This window comes from Equus przewalskii, chromosome 1 (assembly GCF_037783145.1).
Source record: "Equus przewalskii isolate Varuska chromosome 1, EquPr2, whole genome shotgun sequence".
NCBI classification, from domain to species: domain Eukaryota; kingdom Metazoa; phylum Chordata; class Mammalia; order Perissodactyla; family Equidae; genus Equus; species Equus przewalskii.
The window spans coordinates 152,311,722-152,333,299 of record NC_091831.1 but is presented as its reverse complement, the minus strand read 5'-3'; the positions used below and the strand labels follow the sequence as shown (position 1 = coordinate 152,333,299).

The window sequence follows — 21,578 nt, the reverse complement described above, 5'->3', positions numbered from 1 at the left end:
AAATAATCACACGCCAGACCAGCCCTCCCGCTTCTGCTCCTCTCCGCCACAAAGCAGCTCCAGAACTGCACTGAACAGCCCCTTAAATCTTTATTGTATCTTGCCTCCGGGGCTTACTCATCACTGCAGGTCTAAAAGTGTCTATTACGGGCAGAAATAACTTTAAAAAAATATTGCACCACTGAGCCGACGAGTAGTTCAACTGACTCCAAAATTGTAAACTTGTAAAATGTAAGGTGGAGTAAGCACTTCGGCATTTGGAATAAACTGACTCCTTCACTATGTCATCCTCAGTGTCCCTGTTTTATGGAGACTAGAAATACGCAGCTGAAGCAAGAGTACCCATAAAGCCCTGCAGGTACTTGAGAATTTTCTTTCCTTCCTAGCCACAAAGACGAATAGCAAAGTTTGGACTCCGGAGCTGGATGCTGTTCTTGAAACCTGCTGCTCACTTCACGGAGTGCTTCCTATGGGCCCGGGTGGAGAATGGCTGGATGAAAAACGTTTTGAACAGAGAATTAGAAACCCGTGTTTTTAGACCTAACCACACGCAGGGGCCTTTCTGACATCAGTAAGACCATTCTTTGAGTGTTGCTTCTCGGCAGCTGTGAAAAGAATTTTCATGATTTTAAATTTTCCTATTTCTGATGTTGTTGGGCCATTTGGTGGTTGCTCTGTCTTTAGGTTAGTACCTAAAGGATGTAAAGTTTGCTTTAAGAACGAGCTTGAAGATAAAAGGGGTAGATGGTTTTGTCTGCAAGTAAAAATTTTTATTGAGCTAATTTATACACATTTCAAGAGCAGTGCATGTCTTCAAGTTAGTTGGTCATAACATTTGGAAGTTGTGATCGAATCAATTAAAATGAATGTGATATAGAGAACTTAGCATAATAAAACATAGGTGGTCTTTTAAAATTTTTTAAATTAACTTTTTCTTCACTACAAGAGAAGTTTTGACATGTGCATTAATGATGACATTCTCTTTTAATGTGGCTTGGGCTTAGCTATCATAAGTGCTGCTTAATTTGGACAAGACTGAGAAGTATTATATGTGTATATACGTGTGTGTGCGCAAAAAATACATATATATAAATGTTTTCTATGTAAATATATACATACATATATATCCATATATGTACGTACATATATATACACTCATGCAGAGAGAGCAACAGCGAGCGCAGGTCTTGGGCAGCGTTTCTTGGAACATTTGGCCTTTAGCCCACAAGGGTAAAATTTACTAGGAAGTATAAAATTATTTGTCACCAGGGAAAATCTCTAGTAAACCTAGAAGCACATTTCACTTCCAAATTTACGTCATTAAAATTAAGCTGCCACATAGTTGGCACTTGTGCAGGAAGATATGATTGTACAACACTGGGAGATTGCCTGTAGGAGTTGGCCGACAACTGTGTTATTATCCATTCAGAAGCCATGAAATCTCTGTCTCCAGAGTTTAATGACAAGGCCATGCTGCTCTGTTTACATTACCAGGTCGCAAAGTACAGCTCATGATACCTTAGGCCAGTTCAGTCTAGCTCTGGAACCCCTCAAGCTCTTCTCTTTCTTTTAGACCCAAGACTGTGGCCCTTATGCAATGAAAGTTCGACAGAAGTTTTTAATTACATCTTGGGAAATGCATACTTTTGATTTTTTGCAATCATATATATTCAAGGACTTGGAGGGGCAATGAAAGGGCCCTTCAGAATCTTATAATTGTCAAAAAAAAGATATAGTAACAGCTTTCTTCACCATCAATGAAGCTTCATTAACTATTATTTATTCAATACATGTTGTGTTAGGAGATTTAGAAGGCATTATTTCATTTAGTTGCTACCATTCTACAAAATGAACACAAAGACCACCTCCCTCTCATAAATGAGAAAATTAAAATTAAACGTAAAATGTACTTTAAATGCTTTGTCCAAAGTCACACAGTTTCGTCAAACTGAGATCCAAATCCATAGTTGCCTCCTCCCAAAGCATACATTGTTTTAAAGAGAGTTTTTTTTCAACTTTGTATTTTGAGATAATTTTAGACTTAAAGAAAAGTCGCAAAAAGAGTATAGAAAGTTTTATATATTTTTCCCCAGCTTCTCTAATGTTATTACCTCACATAAACATAGCACAATTCTTGCAACTAGAAAATTAACATTCATACAATACTACTTCATACAATACTATGTATTAATCTATATACCTTATTCGAATTTCACCCATTTCTCACTAACGTCCTTTTTCTGGTTCATGATCCAAACCAGAATCCCACCTTGCATTTGGTGTCACATCCCCTTAATTTCCTCCATTATGTGACAACTCCTCAGTCTTTGTCTTCTAATACCTTGACACTTTTAAAGAGTACTGATGATTTTCTGGTAAAATGTACTACAATTTGGGTTTGTCTGACATTTCCTCATGGTTAAGGTTATATATTTTTGGCAAGAAGTGATGTGTCCCTCTGAGTGCATCATATTAGGAGGAACGTGATATCAATGTTGTGCATTCCAAGGCGGAAATTTACTTTCCTACACTATCTTTGTCTTTTAAGTGTGTGATAATATTAACAAACTATAATCCAGCATCACAGATCTCACAGGTGAGAAAGATTAAACAGTTCAAAATATGCCATATTAAGTCATTTAGTAGAAATGACATTGGCTTCCAAGTAGCCATGATTAATTAGAAGATTCTTTAAATCCTTAACTGAATTAGCACTGAGTCTGTATGTACAAAGAAATGCTATTAATGTTTAATAATCAACTCTCTGGGAAAGAAAAAGTCCTTATTGGTAGCATTTGCCAACTCTGTGGTGGAAATACTCCCATCATGGCCCATCTCAAGCTACTGGCATTATGTCACTGAACTCAGAGCTGGGAGGAGATACACACAAATCACACAAAATCAACCCTCAGAAGCTGGTGCAAGTGGGCTCCAGCACATCACTGGAATAACATATACTTAGATATGGCATTTTCTTGTTTTTAGGCTGCAATTAACAGAACTAAGGGACACAAATATAGAGATAAGAGAAAATTTTAAATATCCAGGAATAGAATTACCATAAAAGACAAATTCCTAGAGAGTCATAGTTAAGAATTAGGGTGAAATAAAACAAGACAAAACACAACACCCGGTTTCTTTGCCTTGAGTCTTTAGTGAAGTTATTTGATTAGAAGACTTAAAAAAATCATTTTAAGCTGCCTGATTTCTAGGCATTATTGAAAGCAACTTCAAAAACATGGGATGAGATAATGCTGGAACAAGAGGCAAAAACCGCCCTCTGCCTTACCTCAGTTGATTTGGGTGGCATAACGTTTCCTTAACTCCTCATTCACTGGGACACCAGTAGATTGGAAACCAGTTTAACAATACTCTTGCCTTCCTTTCTGCTTATTTTACCAATGAGGTCACAGCTGATCTTGTAGTAGCTGTTAACGGGAGACTCATAAATGCCAATTTTAATTGAAAACTTTATTTTTGAATACATTTCACAGTGCACATTCGGCTTAAAATATTTTTTCATAATTTAAATTTTTTACACGCTCCTGTATTAGGGGAAACACATACTCTCACATCGGAAGACTGCTTTCAGCTATTGGATTTACTAATCATATATGAAGTATATTTTAAAAACAACTGACAGGTAGCATTAACATCTCATACTCTTCCTACACGGATCTCAGTATCATTTAAAGAAATCAATTCCACATAAGAGTACTTTTTTCAAATATGGTATTATCTCTATGTTGGCTTAAAAGTTATAATATTTTATGCACATTGTGATGGGTAGAATGGCCTCCCAAAGATGTCCACATCTTGATCCCCAAAACCTACACGGCAAAAGGGACTTTGTGTGATGGGTAGAATGGCCTCCCAAAGATGTCCACATCCTGATCCCAAAAACCTACATGGAAAAAGGGGCTTTGTGGATGTGATTAAGTTAAGGACCTTGAGATGGGGGTTATCCTGGATTATCTACGTGGGCCCGTTATAGTCGCAAGGCTCCTCATAAGTGGAAGCCAGGAGGGTTAGAAACAGAGGAAGAGATGTGACAGTGGGAGCAGTGGTTGGAGGGATGTGGCCACAAATCAAGGAATGCAGGCAGTCTCCAGATAGACAAGACAAGGAGTGGATTCTCTGCTAGAACCTCCAGAAGGACATAGCTCTTCCCATACCTTGATCTTAGTCCTATGGGGCACATTTTAGACACTTCTCCTCCTGCACTGTAAGGTAATAAATTTGTGCTGTTCTAAGCCTCAAAATCTGTGATAATTTGGTGAACATCAGTAGGAAACTAATATACACAAATCACACTTTAATTGGGGTTAGCTTCATTCTTGTATCTTATGATTCATTTCGGCCTCCATCGTCCTCATCTTTCTCACCTTCCTCACTCAACAGCTGTTACCATTAGGAAAAAGGAATCTATAAAGTATTTATGGCCTTAGTGTTCAAAGTGGAACTGATGGTTACTGCATATGTCTAAAATGAACATTTCATCTGAAAGCATAATAAAGGATATTTTCAAAATATTTGCAATCATTATTTTAATGAGGAAGAAGCCCTTAGAAAAATTACAGTACTCTCATGTAATTGAAAGCTTTTTATGTCAAAATGTGCAAGCATTTAAAAAGTTTCTGCTCTGAGGAAAAAAAACAAAACAACTTATTACTTTGTGGTTTATTCATACTGACACAGCCAGAAAATAATGCCATATAGAGAAATAAAAGGTGCTTTGGCATGCTGTGCCAGTTGGAAATCTCTTACCTGACAATGTCTCTATGAAACAGTAAACATTAATGGAAAAATTATAACTCTATAGTACTATAAGATTTTGAAGCGCCCTTTGGATTAAAGTTTAAATTCTCTCATGATGTTGAATATATTTTTTCCAGGTTTGAATTCTTGACAATTAGAAACTAGAAAATAAAATTAATCAGAACGTTTCTTTTCTTGGTCGCATCAGATCAAATGGAGTTTGAGGGAATAAATTTTTTAAATCTTTTTCTGTTTAAAGAATTAAAGCATAATTTTCACTTTAGATAGTTCATATCTGGTCTAATATTTAGGTCAGCTTGGTAGAACAGAAAGAGCTATGAGCAAGAAGTCAGAAGACCTGGGTTCAAGCCCCAGATTAGTACATGACCTCAGAAAACTATTTAATACCCCCCGATATCATTCCATTTCTAGCATTACTTGCCCTAGCTACCTTGCAGGAAATAAGTGAGATCTAGTAAGTTTTAAAAGTACATTGTAGACTGTAAATTACTATTATATGTGTAATATATATTATATTTATAATGTATATAATATATAAAATTATACATATATATAGTTATATAAAACATGTAACTCAAGAAGGATTCGGAAATTATCCCATAGAATTGTAATACCTGGAAATAAAATGTCCCCAGAAGGGAGTCTTTTATTTTGTCATTTGGAATTATATGTGTGTGTGTGTGTGTGTGTGTGTGTGTACCAGACTGTTCATAACTGGTTAACAAATTTCAGAGGACTGATAGATTTTCATAGTAACTGTAGATGTATTGAATTTTACATAAAATATTTAAGGCTATTTTTTTCAAAGTTAAGAAGTAATAGAGATTTACTTATTTGATTGTCGACATCTAGAAGTTAAAAAATAAGCAAAATTGTTGTAAGACTCTAAAGATGTTATGCTTAGAGTTACGGTTCAGGTTGATCTTTTTTAATATTGTAACAAGCTCTCACATCATTAATCACTTAGAAGTGGCCCCAGGTCATAGTGAATGGATGGCCTAATAATCAGACAAGATATTTGCTATTTCCAAGTTAATGTCAATAAGTAGAATGCGCAGGTGACAATTCAATAATTAATGCTTATTAACTGGACTTTTTATGTTCTTAATGTTAATCAAGAACATAAGAATTAGGAAGGTGAACCAGAAGCATCACACATCTAATTATAGACACATGCACAAAGACAGTAACAATCATGGTAAAAGATGTGTACATTAAAAGCAACTCACAACTATCATTATGTACGAGTTTCCTTGTAGTCTGAGATATTGTTTCTGGTTGTCTTAACTGTGTATGTAACAAAACAGTGGGACTCAGTCTTTTTTGTGCTGATTTTTTGTGAAAAATACTGGGGATAGGAGTGTATGAAGAACATGATGAGGATGGATGGGGATTGAGCAAAATGGACTGTAGTAGGGGAAATGCATGTGTGGAAATAGAAAAGAAAATGAAATACTGCCTGGAAATAGGGAGGGAAAGTTAAGAAGTTGAGAGGAAAGATGTTGGGGCTATAATCAATGCAACCTACTTTGGTAATGAAAGAGAATTTGAGACCAAACTCTTAGGGAATAACCCAATATAGAGAATATCTAGGAGTATCATGCTTTGGCACCAACCGGTAAGCCAAGATGTAGAGTGAACTGTAGGAAATTACAGTATAGTGTTCAGCATGAAGCCTGGTCTACATTCTTAGGAACCTGGTCTCTTGGTACTAGAGGGGCTGTAGGAGAAGCTGGGAAAATAGGGAAGAACACAGTAAAATGAAAAACAAACATTAGCACTGGCCTTAGAAACCATCTGATAATCAAAGTAAAAGGAAAGATTCTCATGAAACGGAGTCCGGGGGTCCTTGTAGGCTTGGATACGCCTGGGGCGAGGAAGAGGGAGTTGAAAGGAAATCACAAGACAGGGAATAGAGACAATAAGCAACCAGGTTGACATTCTTAAACTCCTATTAGGAGAGTGAGGTAAAATGGAATTTGTGCACTTACTGAAAACAAAAGATGTGGATTCAAATTCTAGTTTTAGTCTTGGAGAGAGGGGTGTAGCTAGTTGAGAAAAGCACTCGCTTTGCACTAAAAAACCTACGTCAAATCCCAGCCCAATCCTGAACTTGCCAAGTAAGACCTTTCACAACACAAGTGGTTGAACGTCTAAGATTTTATTGTTTTTTTTTCATCTATAAAATAAGGCAATTAACTGTCCCAACATCGGGATTCCCATGAGAATTAAGAGAGAAAATCCTTTAAAAAGTCATAGTGTTTATGTTGATGGTAATGTTAGCTACACCACTATTAATATTAACTGCAGAACCTTAAGCAGATCCCTGAACCTCTGCCCATCTTCATTGCCTAATCTGTCAAATGGGAGTGATGAGAACAAATTTATGGTCTGGAGGGAGGCCTAAAGGAGATCATTTACGCATTGTGTCTGGCACACAGTAGGCTCACAGTAAGTAGCAGCTATTATTATTTTAAAATGCACTGGTTTCAAAATAACCCAAATTACAATTTGTTCAGAAGACAAAACTATATTTAGAATGCCTCATTTATTTTTCAGTTTATATACTCAATATGTTTTATACCAAGAGGAATGAATCCCACACAGATTGATAGTGATATTTACACTTTTCTTAGGAAAAGCATTCAGGATAAATAGCTTCTGAAAGTCATTTGACCACCAGAATTCTGTGTGTCTGTCAAATTAGCTTTAAACCTGCTTCCAATTTTCAAAATTCTATCCATCTCCTCTTAGCCATTATCATGTCTTCTGCTAGGAAAAAGACATAAGTACCTGCCTCTGAGAAATAGAGAGTTCTAGATATAGCAAGAATTTCAGGATTTGTTTTCTGAAAGAGTAGATAGAAGAGACAAATTAAATTTATTTTAAAATCACCACCTTATTTCCTTTAGCCCTCATTCCCTTCATGTCACCATCATTCTTTCATAACCTATACAGCTGCTAGCACCATGCAGAGCACAGAGAAGCCAGGAAGTAAGTAGTTGTTCATTTCAGTGCTTAGAAGCCTACAACTGAGTTTCCCTCAGAATATTTTCTTTTTAATTCAAAGACCCATATAAGCCATGTTTTTGTAAACAGAGATTTAGAGTAGGTACTTAATTGGGAGCTACATTATTATAATTGATTTCCAAATTTTAAGAAAAAGTGCACACACAAACTTAAAATGGTTAAAATTAGAACAACATACAACCCAGTCTTCTTTATTGGGGATCCATATTGCTGTCATTATAAATATCACTTTTCAGCACCATGTCTCTTCCCAAACAGAACTCAACTTGAAATGCCAGTTTTTGTGAAAAACTTTATCCATTTGTCCAAATGGTATTTGGACAAGAGAAGAAGGTTTTCTCTTTGGGTTCATTTTCAGGTTGTTAGCCTAACCTAAAATAGAGCTTCTTTAAAAGTCTGCCCGAATGTTTACTTAAAACAGAGAAGGGACAGCTGAGTGTTGAGTGGTAGTGTTACATTGAGTGAAGACACGACTGTAAATAACTCCGCAGTTTGGAAATGAATGATGCTTTTGACAGAGACGATTATGTCGTATTGACAACATTGATGTCAAACGTGGAGTGAAAATAGGAGATTGACTATCAGCAGTTTCTACCAGTGATCACTTGAAATAGCTTCTCTGAGATAAAGCAACAGTAACAAATGCATCTCTCCCGTTCCCTCTGCTTGCACTCTTTCCCTCCCTCAGAGCCAGCTTAGTCCAGTTCCACTTCGGGGGGGAAAAGGGTCTAGTGTTCACACTTCATCAAAGGAAGATCAAATACTCTTAGCTGTTTCTTTTTAAGTTAATCGTTTCCATGGCATCATTAGTCACTTTTCCCCCCGCAAACAAGAGAAGCCAAAATACGCACGAAAAGAAGTCAGGCCCTGAACTTCTATAGAAGTAATTACCATTTCCAAGTTAGGCCTGACATATCTGAAATAAGGTCTTGTAATGAAAACCTCACATGGGGCTCATAGCAGCCTTGAAAGTCATTGTTCACATAACTGCTAAGTACTGGCTTACATCCCTGGGGTGGAGAATATTCTGCCTGGTAAGTTTTCCAGTTTGGAAAAAATGTCATATTTTGGAGAGTCTTGATGAGTAAATAATTTCTTCCATATCTATCTCTCCATTCTATTCATTCATTGTATTATTGGGGTTTTTCGACAAGTATTTTTATTGAATAGAAATTATGCTTTTTTAATATGCACTAAAAGTGCTTGAATTTTTTAATATTCATATTTAAAGATGTAAAATTATTTTAATATTTATTAAAACTAGGATACAGCATAAAAGTTAGCAGACCGGATTTACATTCTGGAGTTAGACAAGTCATATTCTGTGAGTAAGTCCTTTGAGTCGCTAAATCTGCACTTGGCCAGAAGAATTTGGGGAGGAATTTGTGAGGCATTGAATATCTGTATGGAAAACATTCAGCTTCTCATTCTCAGGCATTACAATGGGATATTTATGTTGGCGCAGAGCTGTGTTCCATACGCCCTTGTGTTAATCCTGCCATTGTGGCAGTGATGCTGGTAGTCCATGGAAAGCACACTTCTTACGATATAACCTTTCTATTCTGCGTGGAGAGATGGATAGGGACTTTTTTTGTTTTGAAAAACGAATGGTGTGAGCTTTCTGTAAAAGGATGTGTGATTCCACATGGTCAAGAAAGTATCCGGTATATGATGCTAGAACCAAACTCTTCACAGCAAGTACCCCTCTGTCAAATATGTGTCAGTTTCTAAAGGCTTAAAACTTAGGAAGGGATTTATGAGTTCACTGTCAGAATCACTGACTTAGAGATATTCTCTTCATAACGTGAAAAATGAAATCCATCGAAAGGAAGAAACCTAAGAAGACTTAATTAAAGAAAATAAAGTAATTCATTAACTGTATGACAATATTTGATATTTTATTTCATTGAAAAGATGCCTAGATGTAATTTAATAATCCACCATTGCAACTGGGTTCTACAAATCTGAATGTGTATTTTTTTACCACATCTTAATTTCTTCCCAAGATGAGACTGATGTGGTATAGAAGATAATTCTTAATGTAAACGGTCATCTAAAGCCTAATTTCTTATAGACCTACTATATTTATTTTCATTTCTAAAGTGGTATGTGTTTCTGTATTAGGTTTTGTATTTGCCGCTAGTAATTAAGAAATATTTTTTCCACAGACCTGTCTCATTGTAGAGTAATATGGGAGACCATTCTTTGCTGTGGACTTTCTAACTTGACCTCCACTCCCTGCATCTCAGCTTCCTTCCCTGTAAGACGAGAGACTGAACTAGCTCACATCCCAGATCCTCCTGGCTTTAAAATTTAATCAATCTATGATCCTTAATCAGAGAACTAACTGTGTATATATTCTGATATTAATTTTTTTTGTTCTAAACTGAATTTTTCATTAAGTACTTTATCCTTTTATTTAACTTGCTGTTTTGAGACAGCTAATAAAGCTCCCCTTTTTACCAAGGCATTTTAAACTGTTGCCTCTGTGGAATTTGTCTCCATTGAATTTAGATGGATTTGTTCATTTTTGCAAACTTAGAAAATTTTATGTGCACCTCCTATGTTGGCATTTTCTTTCAACATCTTCATTGCACTCTAGTAGGTCAGAGTGATGAGAGGTTTTTTATTTATTCAGATTTAGAAAATGAGTCTAATAAAAAGCCTTCACTGGTATTTCTCTCTCCTTTGTTCTCCACTCTTTCAACAATATTAGAGAACACCCACATGAGGTCCATCGCTATGCAAGGACATACATTACTAAGTGGAGGACAGATTATTTTCCCCTCATGCTTACTATATAGTGGGGAAGATATGTGTTAACAAACGAATATGTGAATAAATTTATAATTACATTAAGAATGAAAGAAAGAGGATGCAAAAAAAGGAAATGTCCTTGTAGAAATGATTTTTCTTATAGAATTAAAAAATGCGTGTTTTAGAAGGTGGCCTTAAGTGGACTTTTGATGAAAGAGTAGGAGTTGGCCAGGTGGAGTGTTTAGAGAGAATGCATTACACTCAGAGGCAACAACATGTGCAAGGACCCTGAAGCAGATAATGGTTGGTGCTTCTAAGTTGGCAAGTGTGTAGTAACACAAGATGAGTTTGGAGTGAGTCAAATAGAATTTGTGTTTATTTTTAAGAGTAGAGTGACTATATAATTCGTTGTTCAAAATGGGGCCCTTTGGAGAATGAAAGTAGACACTGCTAATAATTAAGATGGGATGATAGAGGCAAACCAGGACTTGTCCCAAGAAAACCAGTACAAATTGTATCTACTTAAAGATAATATGAAGACAGTTAAATCCTTTAGGCAGGGGAATAATAAAATTAGATTTATGTTTTTGAAGGATCATCCTGGCTACTGCGTATAGAGTGGATTGGAGGAAAGCAAAAATAAAAGCAGACTCTTGCAATAGTCTAGATGAGGAATGATATAATAAAAATTGGACAAATGTGAGATATAATTTGGCAGTAGAATTGATTCCTTGGTGATGGATTGGATGTAGGTAGGGAGAAGAAGGGGGTTGTCAAATGACTTCCAGGTTTCTATTGGTATAACTGAGCCAATGGAAGTGCCATTGATTAAGATGTGGAAAATTAAAGAAGCAGCAGATTTGGGGTGGGAGTTGGGAAAGATCAAGAGTTTATTTTGGGGATCCTCAATATGAGACACCTGATGAACCTCCAAATGGAGACGTCATGTAGAAAGCTATACTTGGACTAGCAATGTGGATAAAAATCTAGGGTTTGTAAACTTGTAGGTACCGCTTAAAGCATGAGAGTGTCTGAGATTACTGAGGAGGGATACTAAGATAAGAGACGATGGCCCAGGACTGAGTCCTTAGGACCACAAAAATTAAATGATAAGTAAAGAAGGAAGAAACAGCAAAGTCTTTGGACATTAAGGGGAAACATTCTGTACTCAGGAGGCCTCAGAGGAACTAATCCCTTTGCCCCTCTTGTCTACCATGTTGACCTTGATAACACAATTCTATAGTCATCCTTCTTGCTCATCTCATTCCACCAAGTCCCTAATACCTGTGCCCTTGAGTCACCTCGCAAATCAACTACTTGCACACAGACTGTCATCTCAAACTCTGCTTTGGGTCTGTGAAGAAAGAGCCAAAGGAACAGAAACATGTCCAGGAGAATGTATTATTGCAAAAGCAAAGAGGCTATGTCAGGAAGGAAGGAGTGGGAAAGGGTTCTGAATGCCGCTGAGAGGTTGAGTAACACAAGAACTGGTTTGGTGATGTAAATCATTGCTGATCCAAGGAAGAGCTGGAATGGTGGGAGTATAAGCATGATTGCCTTGGGAAGTGATGAAGTTTATCTTGAGCTTGAAGCGGAGCTGAGAAATTTGATCCTAGTTGGAGAGGGCATGTGGAGTCAAGAGCAAGTTTTGTTTTGATTCTCATTTTTTTTAAAACGTGAGAAATGTTAGAGAGCATGTGAATGCTGATGAGAATGATCCTCTAGAGAGAGGTGGAAGAAATAGGGAAGGTGATTTTTAAAAAGTCACTTGAAAAACTAAAAAAAGGTTGAATTTTGAATGAAGGGTTACTTCCTTCTTTGTAATAAAAGGGAAGAAGGAGATGACTATGTTACTGCAGATGCAGATTTAGTAATGAGAAGATAATGTAGTATTTGCAATGGGGTTTCTATATTCTTAGTGAACTATGAAGTCAGATTTTCTGCTGAAAACAAAACAGGGTGGGACATTTAGAGAAGCATGGCGAAGGTACTCACTAGTCACCGTGCTGATGAGTGAGAGCTTATTTTAGTCTCTCAGATGAATGGCCATTTGAGACATGATCTCAGTCTTCCCTGTTGTAAGATTTTTGTCTGTCAGTGTTTAGGTCTGGGAATGCTGGCCCAGAGAAAACTCATTGTTGGATTCATCATTGGGGTTTGCAAAGTGGTTGTGGCAGAAGGAGGAAGAACCCAAGGAATTTCAAGAGTCATTATAAAGAGGGCTCTGGAACAAGAGCTGTTGAAGGAGGGTAGTGAATTCCTGTGGGAGACAGTAGAGAGAAACGAAGCAAAAAGGATAAAGGATCGAAGTTCTCTGTGAGGTCAAAGAATTGCCACAGTGGAAATGCTCCAGAAGAATACATGATGTGACAGGCACGGAGGATCTTTGAAAGAATGATTTTGTTTGTGGTAGAGTTTTTGGTGATGAACTCTGTTAAGTATTGCCTTTCTCTAAATTCCTATAATTCTGTTCTATGCTGTGATAGGGCTATGCAGGGACAATTCACATTTTATTTTGTCTTAGAAAAATTGCCTTTGCTTTTTCCCTATTTGTCAAATAGGGACCCTCTTTTTAACTGGGCTTGAATTATCACGTCACATATTTCTGGAAGGCATCATGAATCTGATGTGGTTTTCTAAGATTCTGGGAGCCTGCCCTGTCTCCTTCTACATTACCATGGACTTCAGGGGCAAACTAAGTTGATGAAATCGTAATAATGAAAACAACGTCATTACTTCCTCACAAGAATTTATAATGCCCTATTTCAGCAATATGCCAACTACCACCTTCTGTTCTTCATATACAAAACTAACGACAGCTACGCAACAATGTCGTGGTGGTGTTTTTTTCTTCTGGATCCTCGTATGTGCCTTTGCCTAAAACTTCCTTCTATTATCTCATATTCTTCCTTCAAAAACTGTTGGAATATGATCTGTGTAATATCCAATTTGATCATTCCTGATCTTCCTCTCGATCTTGTTCATCCATCCTCTGTGCTCAAATGGAATTTTATACTTTAATTCCTTTTGGTCATACTCTATCATACTAGGTTATTTCCATGACTGTCTCTTTACTTGACTATGAGTTTTTGAAGACAGGAAACATGTTTATTCATCTTTGTATTCTTACTGCCTAGCCTGATTCCTGGCATATTTTAGGTGTTAAGCAAATATTTGTTTAAAAAAATTGAGATGAACTGATGAATTCCATTTACCTTTTCATAAAGCATGCAGCCATCACTAGCAACCATCAAGATATTAAATGACATCCACAATTATAGTTTATTAAATCTTACATTGTTGACTGTCAGAAGAAAAGTGTCACCAAACACGTTTTTATAATGAAGCAGATCTATAATCTGGCATTTATAACTCCTGTGCTGTTATGGACTGAGTGTGGTTTAGGAGGTGGAGAGAAAGGGGGAATGATGCAGTACTTTCCAATTTATGAGAGAACCTAGGAGCAGAGATTAAAATGCAGAATGGCAATCAGATTAAAAGGGATGATGAGATCCTAAATACATCCCTCAGGCCACAGGAGAGGCAGGGGATCAATCTTGGGAGGACTACAGGCCATTGAGGGGAGGGCGAAACCAGGCTTCCCACCACTAAAATAACAAAAGATAAAATGAAACCCACTTATCTGATTTTAGAACTTTATCTGGACATAGAAACCTTCCAATTATTTATTTATACATAGTGATATCAAGCTCTATCTACTTCCACTCCAAAGGGAACTCTTAAATAATCAAATAAAATGTTGAGGTTTCTTGCCAGAGTTATTCAAAGAGGAGGAAGAGAAAAAAAAGACATGAAGGGTTTTGAGATGCACTTTTTCTAATAACATTTTTAAGTGGAATATTAAGAATTATTAGTTGTTTTATTCTATTTAATATAGAAAAGGCTCACTTTTCACGAAGCACATTTTTGTGCATCAAATCTGTATATTCTCAGTTTTATACAAGCCTAAATACAAATACTTCCTTTTATCTTTATGTTGTAGAAAATAAGACATTTGCTAAATGAGAAAATCCTTTAAATAGGTCAATTTTCACTTAAAGATAGGGTTTAAATGTTTATATATTCTAATTTACAATAAAAACACATTTTAAATGATTTTAACCACTTATGTTTAGGATTGATCTTAGACACTTGGATAACATGCTTTCAATGATGCCAATCTTACAGTCACACCAGCTTTATTTTGACTTTAAAAATATATATCCACTAAGGATAGGGAAACTGAGGGGGACAATCTGATTTATCAGAGGCCATTGCCAAAACTTGGGATGTAAATAACTAGTTTGGGTTTACAAGACGCAAGGACAAATTAATGACACAAATAGATATGGATGCGCTGATGCCCAAATAGATTTTTACTTAGGTGTCTGTCTTTGTTTCTCTCAACTTTACGAGATTCTAGGCTTGGAGAGGAGGGAGAGGGCGCCATCTGTGTGGCTTCAGAATATCTAAGAATGACCTTAGATTGAAACCAAATGAGGGAGGAAATAATAAATGAGAAAGACAAAAGGCAGTAGGCAGTTCAGATGATAGGGAGGAAGAAAAGAAGAATGCAAGGAAAAGAGCCATACATGGTTGGGGTTTTAGGGGTCCAACAATCACCTCCAAACCCCAGCTCAGCCCCTCCTCAAATGGGTTATTTTAGACAAAAGGCAGATAGAAAGTCTCCTAATGGCAAGCAAATAAACAGGTTCATAAACCTGCTTTATCTGGAGTATCAAATAATAATTACAATATGACAATGTCTACCTGTATTGACAGAGACCAGGAGTCAAAAGTCACCTAAGATGGGACCTGACATGAACAATAGCCAGATCTTCCAGGCTGACAGGCAGAAAGTAAACCTAAGATTGGGTCCATACCTTGGAGGAGAAGGCAAAGCAAAAGCAAAATAGTCTCTCCTGATTTCCATATTTCTAAGCAGAATAGAAGTCAGCTTCCTAAATTTCAAGTTGTTGCTTCCAAATCTTTGATTTTCCACATTTATTTGGAAATTCCTGTCCTCTTTGGACTGCCATGCATTGGATTGCACTGTTTTCAATTATTCCCCATGGAGGTCATCTACCCGTCACCAGGGCGCTGGCCTGCGTTCAGGGAAGAATTAAGTACGCCCCTAAGGTATTTTCCCACGTCAGTTCTATTCATCCTCCTGGATGATTTCCAGGTTCACGTGAATGACACTTCCAGCACCTTTCCTTAACTTCCACCCTGATGCTCTTCATCCTTCCTCCTCTTCAGTCACCCAGCTTATGGCTGGAACTGGTATTCCACGGGTACACACTGGCTGTTAAAATAGTAAAATACGTGTGGACTGGATGCTAAACACTTTCTGCCCAGATGCTCTCTCCCTCTTTGCCATGCCCTCCACTCCTCTGCAACCCCTCCAGAATTCTCCACAGTCCAGCAACCGAAGAGCAGAACCCTGGTCTTGTGTAGAGAAACACCAAGACCCTGCTCCAGCCCTAGGGGCATAGTGTTGGCGTTATCTATACCAGTCACAAAATGTTTTGAAAGTCAGCCCTGTCTATGGCTATAGACACAGTTTTCTCAACATCTGAGACTACTTCACCCCTGAAATTATATGCACCTAATTTATACTCTAATCTCTCAATTCTGTCTGTCCACTTCTCATTCCTTTGCTCCCCTTTGCCCGTTCTTCCACCTCACTGGGCCCCCCACTCCTTGAGTATTTAGTTAGTTCTCAGACCATCAGCTTCTCTCTGTCTTCACTTTCTTCTCTATTAAATCTTGATCTGTTAAACTCTATTCTCTCCAACAGAATCTCCTTTTATTGCCTTGTCCTTCTACCACATCTGCTCTGTAAAATTTAAATTAAATTAAACCCACAATCCATCTTCTTTGATCTTACAACCACCCAGGCTTTGGAGGGAGCTAGAGAAAACCAAATAAGTTTACAGATCATTATGTGCCTCTGTGCTACCCAGTGGCTCCGGCGGTCCCCGATCAACTCCCTTGTTCCTCATCACTCATTCCAGATTCCTAGCTCTCTCCTCTAAGGCCTGACTCACCTCTCGTTATAGCTCTTTCACTTTCACCAGAGATTTTACTCCAATTTTAGAGAGAAACTTGATATCCTCTGGCAGGAATACACTCATCTTTATATTCTGCTCCCTCAGGCTTCTGGAATGTTGACCACTCCTTGAAGTTCTTTCTTTCAGAGCCAAGGCAAGAATTTTCCCTTCATTGTCCAAGGCCAGCATCCACTCATGGTTTTCTTTTCTATTTCATCCTTTTTCATCACCTCTCAGATGCTCCTCCATCAATGATTCCAGCTTTCTTCCTCTGCACTGGGTCATTTCTCTAAGCTCGAAAATGTGTTCCTGCCCCTCCCATATTAAAAAAGAAAACTCAATTGTTTTCCACCTGATGACTCTTCTTACTACCACACAATCATTTTCTCCTTTTCTCCTTTTACACAATCATTTTAATTATTCCCTCAGCCCCCATTAACTCTTCAACCTCCTAAGAAGAGACTTCTGTCCAAGTTATTAAAACCATTCTAACTAAAGTCATCAATGTTTTCCCATTTGACAAATACAATGGATTTTTGTTGTTGTTGCTGAGGAAGATTTTCTCTGAGCTAAAAATCTGTTGTCAGTCTTCCTCTTTTTCTGTGCCAATATTCCTCTATTTTTGATATGTGGGACACCTGCCATAGTATGAGGCACCTCCTGATGAGTAGTGTAGGCCCCCACCTGGGATCCTAACCTGTGAATGTGGGCTGCTGCAGCAGCGTGCATTGAATATAACAGCTAGGCCACAGGGCCAGCCCCTACAATGGACATTTTCTGACTTTTACCTAACCTTTCTGAAGCACATGGCACTGTTGACAACGTCCTCTATCTTAAGCTGCTCTACATCCTTGACCTATAATATCTTCTGCTTCTCTTTCCTTATATGTGACCACTCCTCAGCTTCATCAAGTTTATCTGTTAACTAAAGTATTTGTATTCCCCTGGATTCTTAGTCCTTGTTTCTCCAAAGTTTCCTCTCTTTCTGGATGATCTTATCTGTAATAAAGTTTTATTTAAAAGTAATCATCTGTATGATATTTTTATCTGTCTATGGAATATCTTCAGCTAGCTAATGATGATGACATTAAAATTAATAATAATTATTACTATTAGCATTTATTAATCACTTCCTTTCAGGCACTATGCTAAGGTCTTTTCTTATGTTAACTGATTTACTTATCAAAATTCCTGAATTTTTCCCCCCTTTTATATCTGAGAAGTGAAGCAACTTGCCCATGTCACACAGAAATTAAGTGGCAGAGTTAGACTTTAAACCCAGCTTATCTGACCCCAGAGCTGATACTTTTAACCATTTTGCTAAACCTGTCATATCCAAAATTTAACTCACTTCTCAAATTATTCATGTTCCCATATAATCAGTTTTAACAAACATAATGATCTACAGCAGAACCCAAAACAGAAAAATTGATGTCATGCTAGATGCCTCCCTTTTCCAAACCATGAGCCACCAGGTCCTGCTAAATTTTTGTGCCTCTTCCCTCTTTTCTCATCTGATGGTACTTGGTTCAATGGTCTCATTATTTCCCTCCCACCCTTTCGAAAAGCTTCCCAATTGCATTACGCACCTCCTTCCAGTCTTGGTGTCCTCTGATTTATCGTACAGGAAGTGCTTATCTTCTTATACCATACAGCCGATTACATCACTCCTCTGATGCATCCCTAATCATTCCTCATGGCCTGCAGCAGTGTTTCTCAAGTGAGTTTTGCCTATCACCTTCCATCAGAATCACCTGGTGAGCTTGTTAGAGAACAGATTCTCAGGAACCACACCAGGATTTTGGATTTAGAATTGATGGTGGTTGAGCCTAGACTCTGTATTTTTAACAAGCTCCCTATGTGATTCTTTTTCATGCTAAAATTTGAGAGCATCTGGCCTCCAGATCAAGTGCAAACACTTCAGAATTGCTGGTAAGTACCATCTGACTCTGGCTTAGCGCCTTCTTTCCCTCAATTCTTTCTACTCTTTCACCTCCCCTCTGCACTCCAGGTACGCCAAACTTTTTGCAGGTCCCCCTAATACCAAGCTTTCTTACATGTTAGCAACTTCATAGATGCTTGGTCTTCCACTTGAAGACCGCTGTATGTCTGGCAAGTTGCTATGTGCATGTTCATGTGAACGTGTGTATTGCACACCTTGAGCTCTCATGAGACTAAAAGTTTCTCCCAGGAAAATGCAAGCTACATAGCCAGGGGAACTGTGTGTTCTGAAATCTCCATTTTAAAAAACACCATTCCAAGTTCAGGCTGTGTGCAAAACCAAGTTATGGCTGAGAAAAATGGAATTAATGTGAACTTGGTGTGCACTCAGTACATAGGCACTTGAATCTTTTAGCAACTTCTCTGTGGTTCGTGACTGATTCTTTGGTTGGCAATTCATTTCAGCTTTTTGGAGGGAGATTTCGTGTTTGCTGGCATCTCTACCAATAAGTACACCAATCGAAGTGGAATTCAAAAAAGCTGTTTTGGTCACTTACCAAAGCTCTCATCAGAGAAATGTTGGAAGAAGTAATTTAATTGAAATCTCTATATGGTCTATTTATATTGACATTTCACTCCCCCAGAACATGAATAATCCAAGGGAGGGAGGGATACGGTATCATCTTTATACATTAGATGTTGGACTAAGCATTACTCTTCTCAACTTTGCCTGTAAATGTGTAACCCGCTCTTTACAGATGAGAAGACTGTGCTCAGAGATGGTAAGAAACTCAGAAGAGGCACCTGGTGAATAGGAGATGTCTGGAACTTGAATGCAGGTATCCCTATGTTCTTTCTTCTGTTATGTTTATATTGTCTTATTTTAGAGTACAAGTGTGTGGAGATTTTGCCTTAATAAGTAAAAGTTGGTTCAGAGATTTTTTCTGTGAAGAATGGCAATATTCTATTGGGTTTTTCCAATAGGAGACAATTTTACCCACCACATAAATTATTTTGTTTCTCTGAGCTTTAGAAAATGACATGAAGGATAATATTTTAACAATTTTTTCTAGTGGCTCTTTAGGCCTTCAACAAGCACAGAGGAGAGGAATACATTGCCCACTACTTAGTGAGGGAGCCGTTTAATGCTAATATCTGTTTGCCAGATTGGTTACCTGACCAGTGGTGACACAGGGGGAAAACAAAATTTGGGAGTTCAAAGCAAGGATTTCCCTACACCATTCCTTCCCCTGCTCCCTCCCAGCACCCTCTCCCTTCCCATGCCACATCTCCAGGAAACCGGGACAGCTGGTTATCCATCTCATTTCCCTAACAGTTGCATGCTGACTCTGTCACCAAGCTGTGCATTTGCTACAACAGTTGATTTTCTTTATAAGACTGATGAGGAAGAGAGAGCAAAAATTCTGTGTATTGTTTCTCTTAAGGTTCATCATGCTCTGTGTGTGTGTGTGTGTGCGCCTCCCCCCGAAGTCAAGGGAAACTATTAGGAGACAGCCAGATCTCTTTAATGAGTCTAGAGGTCATGCAAAATTCATGTGTTTTCACCTGCAGCTGGGTGCAGCCTGGTGCACAAACAGAAGGAGGGGAGGCAGGAAGGGTGGGTTATTTATGGTTGTACTGAAGCAGGTACCCTGGCTGCTACTGGGCATCCTGACCCACTTGTTCGTTTTTTCAGGAAGAAGTGGATACTTTCAACGGGAGAAACTCGAGCATCAGATTTGCTCCTTGGAGCATTAATAAAAGGGCTCAGTTAGCCTCATCTCATTATTTTACTATGAGTATTGACTTTGGCCTAGAGTCATGTATAGATAAAATGGTGCAAGGGCTTGTCCTAAGTGATTACTCAGAATTACAAATCATTTCACGTGTAACTGAATACTGCCGTCTAGCTGGCACCCTGCCCCTTGCTTCTCCCCCTCCCCTTCCTCTAATAGGAGCGCAAATCCAGCTTTGTCTGAAGAGGCAATTAATCTTATTCACTGAAAGCCGAATTTTAATTCACCAGCATGTGGAGGACATATTTGCCTATCACACAGAATTAGTTTAACAGAGAATTTAGACAAAAAAGATATTGGAGGTCTTGGCATTCTTTGGCAGGCAAAATATCTTGTAGGTACATTCCTTTATTAGCCATCTACATACTACGAATAAGCTTCTTGTAATAATAACTCTATTAGGGTAAACTGGGTTTATTTTGTATTTGAAAGTGGCTGATTACATTTTATTTCATGTAAAGAAACCCACAAGATATGTGTGTTTTGGAGGAAAATGAACATAAGGTGAGAGAGATAAATTTTAGTTTTCTAGAGATTCTAAAAGGCTATTATTTTTAAGGGCACAGTTTAAAGATGATCAGAAAAATAAAGGGACACATAAAAATCCTAGACAGCCTACATACATCCAAATCTAATCCTGCAGAAGGGTAAGTGGTAAGGTATGAGGTAGACACCATTGCCAGCACCACACTAGGACTCTCATGTGAAATCTGTGAGGGCAAATACCGGATTTCCCCAGTGCTTCTGCTGTGCTCTATTTTAATTTTCCCCTGAGCAAGGCCTTAGTGTTTTATCTGAAGTTTGTTTCACATGTAGACAAAGTGTAAAAAAAAAAACTTCCTGAAGCAGTTTCTTAATTCAAGAGATTTAGACAGGAATATGATTTAATGCATGTCCATGCTTGGTTAGATATCAAATTCCCCTAAGTTCAGAAAACACATGGCTCTGTTTTGTCCTTCTATTTAACATGGCGCTCGTCAAAGGCTACCTTATGGTACAGGCAGATATCAAAACATGTAACTGTCCTCACAGTGAAAGAAGGAATTGAATAATAATAATAATAATAAAAAGAGTACAGATGATCTTGCATGCCACATAATAATTAATGTGGCATAAATCTTAAGGGTTTTACTCTAAGAAAGCGAAAAAGGTGCTATTGGCTTTTCTGTGGCTCCTTCTCGACTTCTGATTGTCTCATGGCCCTGGCATTAACCCTCAAATA

General features: G+C 37.8%; 1 long non-coding RNA gene across 2 annotated transcripts in view; it reads left to right on the top strand.

The window, feature by feature from the left end:
* The window catches only part of LOC139084185 (uncharacterized), a 503,309-nt gene that overhangs the window by 368,070 nt on the left and 113,661 nt on the right, over window positions 1-21,578 (top strand). The window contains exons 6-7 of one of the 2 annotated variants that reach the window (XR_011541568.1): window positions 19,319-19,399; window positions 20,257-20,327. This is a non-coding gene — a long non-coding RNA (uncharacterized lncRNA). Of the gene's footprint in view, window positions 1-19,318; window positions 19,400-20,256; window positions 20,328-21,578 lie in introns of those variants that run through there. The other variant, XR_011541567.1, reaches the window with a different exon arrangement.